Below are 6,754 nucleotides of genomic sequence, written 5' to 3'. Positions count from 1 at the left end.
ACTGTGCGAATGCGACGCGCTAGCTAGAACTAGAATGGGTCTCCTGGGGTCGACCTATCCGACACCAGAAGATCCTTCTCACCCAAGCACTTGATTCACTATATGAATAGGATCTTTGCGGATGGGGGGGATAAAGGTAAAGGGAAGCACAAAAGATCCCGATGGGTCGACGTGCACTGCGCCCACGCGTAGCCCTGGATAAGATAAGATAAGATTCTCCTGCCCAACGATTACGATAAGACGTATCCTGAAATGCGCGATATACCTACCTAAAGAACTACTCTTCAACTCGTCTGGTCAGCGTGGAGAGTGTAGGCCAAATCCTCCATTTGCTTCTGGTAAACTAGAGAGACGACTTCTGGTAAACGACGATCTGGTAAAGGTCGCGGGAAGAGCCTGGATGCGGGCAGCGCAGGACCGTGCATTGTGGAAAACCTTGGAGGAGGCCTTTGTCCAGCAGTGGACGTCATTTGGCTGAAACGAACGAACGAACGAACGAAACTAGAGAGGATTGTTCTCCTACTACTGTAGAGACTAAATGACTTGATGATGATACCTTTAGTTAGATGGTTAAAGATTCGTGTGGAGGTTGCACCCAAAAACATAGAGGGAAGGCCAGTGCCAACTGCCCGATGGAAAGACACATTATGGAGTCATTAGATTCAGCTTGGACAGTACTCGCTTTTTTTTCCACTGTAGGTTGTCTGGAAGATATTGCTTTATAGCAATAATACCGCCTAAATTGTACCGTATCATTCGTATATTATTTCTTTTCTGGTCTTGTGTGTTATACAACAAAGTGTGTTTTATCTATTTTTTATCAGGCTCATCTCGAAATTCGTTTACCACTTTTGCTGGCGACTGCACCACCTTTGTCCGCATCTGTCGTTGGTTTTTTGCTGATCCGTTAATTTTCTCCGGTTTTTGCCCCAGCTCGTCTTATTTTAGTACAGGTAGCTTCGAACTCTCACCTCTTGGTATTGTTATTAGAGTACAACGGTTAAAATGTGGGGTGCGTTTATTATAAGGCTTGGTTCTAAAGCATCGGTTTATTGTTTCAGGCAAACCGCAGGGGTTTGAGTAATTGTAGAATTTGAAAGGACATTGTCAGAAACCGCCTAAAAAACCGCCAAAAAACATTAACCCATCATAATTATTTTCTATTTTTTTTAATACATTAAGCACCCTTTCGTTCTAATGGACACTTAAGCATTGAAAAATTAAATAAATAAGTCTTTTAACGTTTATTCTATAATACTATTACAACTTCCGGACGTTTTGGTGCGTGGCATGGTCTAAAACCTATCAAGTTCCATAATTTTTGCCGATAAAATCTGTACGAGGCATTACCGTACTTTATTGCTGGGAGTCCATGTATAGTGATGTTCCTGCGGCCATCATAGACAATAAAATATCGATTTTGAAAATAAAATAAATCGATTAAACTGCTTTGAAGACTAGATTTGCGTTAAAAGCTAAAAAGATATTGACACTATTACAAGAAGCTATCTAAAGTCTCCAACTGGTCGAAGGTCGTAAATAAAATAAAAATAATTAGGACCATAAACTGATATTCATGGTATCATAACTGTAAAAGTGTCAGAATCCGATGTTGAATCCAATGCCAGTTGAAGTGTGAGAAACATATATCAACCTAGTATAGTTGCCAGTCTCTCATAATCTATGCCAATGAGGGTTTTCGCGATTGAAAAATCCGCCAGATGGCAATACGTAGACGTGAGGTCCAAATGCTGCATGATTGGTTATTTTTGACATGACATTGACAGATATCCACCAATCATGCAGCATTTGGACCTCGCGTCTACGTATTGCCATCTCGCGGATTTTTCAATCGCGAAAACCCTCATTCATAGCACATTAATAATAGACCAAATGAACTTTTATAGATTGTGAAAGAGAAGATAAAGATTTTATTATTTTATTAAAATCTTGCCACGAAGTAGTTTTTCAGTAGAAACCAGGATTGGATAATCGCTACAGGCAAGTATCAGAACATTTTATAAATATTTTTAATCGATTATATCCTTGTGAATCGTTTTAATAAATTGTCATTTTACTTTTTCAATTAAAACTTTTTCAATCCCTAGTCTTGTCAAACTGTCATAATGTCAACAAATTATAAATGTCACGTCAGTTGACTCAATTTCAGTCTTCTGTGCGTTTATTGTATTTTTATTTCAATGAAATAGTGCTAAAGGGTTAGTACTAAAAGTGAAAGCCTTTTTTCAGAAAGAAAACCAATGTGGTGCCCTTATTATTCATACTGTTTGAAAGTTACAAGTCAGTGATACAGAGTTGCCGACATTATAACTCCGTAGTGATACCATACCAAAGAAGAAGTTTTCCTAAACACACACACTTGTGTTATTTTTATATGTGATCAAATAAAAAGGATTAATTCTACTGCTCAAATGGAATAACTTATCCCAAGAGACCGAATATAAAAAAAAAACCTCTCCATAGAAATTATCACCATCACGAGGATGTGAATTTTTTTGAGAATTTGATATTGGTCCTGTAAGAAAAGTAGTTGTATTTCAGTAGTAGAATCAACCCTTCTTGTTTCATCAGCAAGAGTAACTATAAAAACGCCCTGTAGGTAGGTATTATTAAGCTGAAGAGTTTGTTTAGTGTCAAAGACTGTCACACAGTGTAACTTAAATTGGCATATTATGATAATGAACATAAAAACTTAAATAAATATTTATGTTAATATTTTTTCTATTTATTTATTTTCCCAAAGCTTCACAGTGACAGCTGAAACAGCAATACTGTTGTAAAACTAAACTTGGAACAAACTGTTACAAATATTTTACAAATTAAAATAAAACCGCATGTTGCTTTACTTTCTCGTATAGGTAATAAATGTAATTAATGGCTAGATTATTAATGTTACTTTGTTACCCTCAATAGTGAGGAGATCTTATAAAATGGTAACCCTGATTTTCATTGTCATTCAAGTGCTCTTTCTTCGCATAGGCTTCTGTGATTTGGCCAAGGGCCACACACATTGCGATAACATTATGCGACATTGATTTGACAGCAGCGGAGTGAAGTCTTGCGACTATGCAAAATGATACCCTGTAATCGTAGCGCATATAGACATAGACGGGGCGGGGCACATAGCTCGTAGAGCTGATGGCCGCTGGGGCAGGAAAGTTCTTGAGTGGCGACCACGAGCCGAAAGACGTAGCGTGGGCAGGCCTCCCACTAGGTGGACCGACGATCTGGTGAAGGTCGCGGGAGGTGCCTGTATGCGAGCGGTGCAGGATCGGTCTTCGTGGAAATCCTTGGGGGAGGCCTTTGTCCAGCAGTGGACGTCTTTTCGGCTGAAACGAACGAACGAACGATACGTATTACCACTATTTACCAGACATTACTATTTATTGCATACTCGCCGGATTACACGTAGGAGCACGCGCGTTACAGCTTCGGCCTTGCATTATTATAAGATCTTGTTCCGCCCTTTTACGAACTTCCTCCGTGAGGATATCCCCGCCGAATTCTATGATGAACCTATCAAAAGTCATATTCTGCAATGTCAACCCACCATAAGGTGGACCGACGACCTGATAAAGGTAGCGGGAAGGCGCTGGATGCAGGCCGCTACCAACCGTGCGATGTGGAAGTCATTGGGGGAGGCCTATGTTCAGTAGTGGACGTCCTGTGGCTGAAATGATGATGATGATGATGAAATGAATGAAAATGACAAATCTTCGAACGTGTATAATACCGTGCCAAAGTAATCATATAATTTTGGCACCTTAATAACTATTGCCGTTTTTGTTGTAAAGATCATGCAGCGCTACTTGCGGATATTATTGGAAAGAAAACTACCCAAGTAGCAACAGATTATCTTCATAAGGCATTGAAGATATCTTGAAGACTAGTAGCCTAATTCCAGCCGTTGTCTTGGCCAAGACAATAGTCGCACTCAAGAAATCTTGAAGTTATGCCCCAAGACAATGGTAAGCAAAAAAGGGCACAATCCTTTGGAAATCACTGAGACAGAGTTAAGACAACGCTTAAGGCAGACTTAAACCCTAATTAAGAGTGTAGTTTTAAGAATTTCTAAACAAGTACTATAATATAACTTGTAGTATGACTGTAGACAAGGAAATAGAGTTGAAGACATCTTGAATACTTATTTAAGAGTAATAATTATTTTTACAGCTAAGGTTTATTTAACTCCATGAAGAACTATGTAAGACACTTTTTATTAAAGAGGAACTTTAATTTAGTAAACATTGTGATCTTTAACACTAAATCAACTTTAGATAAAGGTTAATGAAAATGGCGATTAAATTATTTTAATAACTAATTTATATTATGTCTAGAATAGACTGTGAATGTAATTTTTGCATAGGAAATATAAAACGCATTGTGGTTTCTCGTGTAAAATCAGTGGATAATGTTATAAAACAGGAGGGCCTTGAAAAAACCCTAATAAGATCAATAAAATATTACGAAATTGTATTGTATAAAGAAAACTTTGAGGTTATAAAATAAGATTTTATTTTATGCAAACGTTCCTAGACATTTATGCAACTAGAAAAAGTGTAACAAAGACGTACTTCAATTTAAATGTCCTCTTGTTATGATATTATTGGTTAATTTCTGATTTATTTTTTGTTACATATAGCTCATAATGGCGGTAATTCTAATTTGTCTTAATGTAGCAAGAGTATAGAAGATTTTGAATTTGTAAGTTTAGTGAAGAAAGAGTTGAGTCAAGTTATACTTTACATAGTATTAGTTTAGAAACATTAGATTTAACTTACACTTAAAATTCACTTGATGAAGTGTTACTTAAGTGCATATGGTATCAAGTAGATCTTTAGTTTTATTTAGTTAAAACTATATAGTTTTCATTCTGTCTCAGTCTTGCTAAATTATTGGTCCTGCTATACATTAAAGAACAATTCATTTACTAACTAATTTATTAATTACATGATTTCTTCCTCGGATTGTCCGTGTGGAAGTCGAAAATGGTTCTAATAAGATTTTAATTGGGTTTTACGTTTTTAGTTTTGTTATAACATATAGGGCGGGTAAATTGCACCACCCGCATATTTCGTAAAGTATTCTTTGAACTTTGTAATTGCGACACTCAGAGATAAGCAATTAAATTTAATGAATATCGGCCATATGATTTTTGCCGTATTAATGAACACATGACGTATTTTATTGTGAAAAGTTTTTATTTAATTGTTTTTATGGAATTTTAACAATTTGTGATTTTGTTAAATTTAATCACACAGTGTTTCTAATTTATTAAATGAGAAGATTGAGAAGCGTAAATAAGTGTGGATTACAATTAATAGAAATATTTTTCGGTAGTTATTATGTTAAGATTTTTTTAAAGGTAGGCCTACTGTCACTTAGTTAGTTAAATTGTATAATATCATGTTGTACCCAACTTTACCATACAATTTCGAAAATATTTTAGACAATATTTTAGTAAATCATATTATTTTTGAGTTTACTTATCTATACTTATAATAAATCTGTAGAGAGGTCAATTCTGTACATGGAATATATTTTCAAAATAACTATTAGTGATCGATACTGATGCCAAAAATGCAATCAGTAAAATTTTTGTCTGTCTGTCTGTCTGTCTGTCCATCTGTATGTTCCTTATAGAAACAAAAAGTACTCGACGGATTTTAACGAAACTTGGTACAATTATTCTTCGTACTCCTGGGCAGGTTATAATATACTTAGGAATTCCCACGGGAACGGGAATTAGCGGGAAAATCCTTTTGTACGAAAAATCTAAACCGCTTAAGGTAGACGCTTGAAATTTGGCATGCAGGTATCTTAGTAAACTTAAAGCTTAGTTACAACAGGATATTGCAAAATTCTCACGGTAACGGGAGTGAGCGGGAAAAAACATTTGTATGAAAAAATCTAAATCGCATAAGATAGATGAAGGGGGTAAAACGGGATCCACGCGTACAAAGTCGCGGGCGGCCGCTAGTAATAGCATAATTTAGTTTGCGGGCGACCGCACGCATTTTGTATCAAAAATTAATACAATAAGCTGCGCACGCAGGTGCATTACCTTGAATTAATAGGCGTGCGTGATCCTGTTTTATCGAAATCGTCCCGTTAAGAGTATTTTTTCTCAAAATGTACTAATTCTAGTCAAAAAGTAATTAACTTAATCTTCAGAAAACTATTTCTAAGACAATGGTCTTTAAAAAGTCCTAAGTAAATCTACGAATACTTTATTTACTTTGCAATACTTAAATAATACTTTATCTATACTATTTAGTATTAAGTGAGCATACAAAAAATCTTAATTTAGTAAAATAAGTTTTTTTTAACTTAAGCTAAGAATAACTTTAGACCAAATTATCTAAAGAATACTTAACTTGGTTTTGGGTATTCTTAATTTGCTTAAGTAGCGCTCGATGAAGAATATAAAGTCTTAAAGAAAAAAATCTCTATTCTAAGTTAATTTGGTTTTAGCTTAAGTGTAAATTTAGATAGGGTTAAGACAAGTAAGATTTTGCCATTAATACCAATTGCTACTTGGGTATGTGGGCTCTAGATCTGAAGCCGCTTTAGCGAACACGAAGTGCTCATACAATGCGGCGTATTTTCTTCCAGTCTTTAGTTAGGACTTTAGTCGAATTAAAACCCCGGTTGAACGTGATATAGCCGCACTAGAATACGATGCTTTTTTGCATAATCGCAAGATTTCGTTCCAGTGTCGACCGAATGTTAT

The sequence above is a fragment of the Ostrinia nubilalis genome, chromosome 22, assembly GCF_963855985.1.
Source record: "Ostrinia nubilalis chromosome 22, ilOstNubi1.1, whole genome shotgun sequence".
Classification (NCBI taxonomy): domain Eukaryota; kingdom Metazoa; phylum Arthropoda; class Insecta; order Lepidoptera; family Crambidae; genus Ostrinia; species Ostrinia nubilalis.
This window is presented reverse-complemented; position numbering follows the sequence as displayed.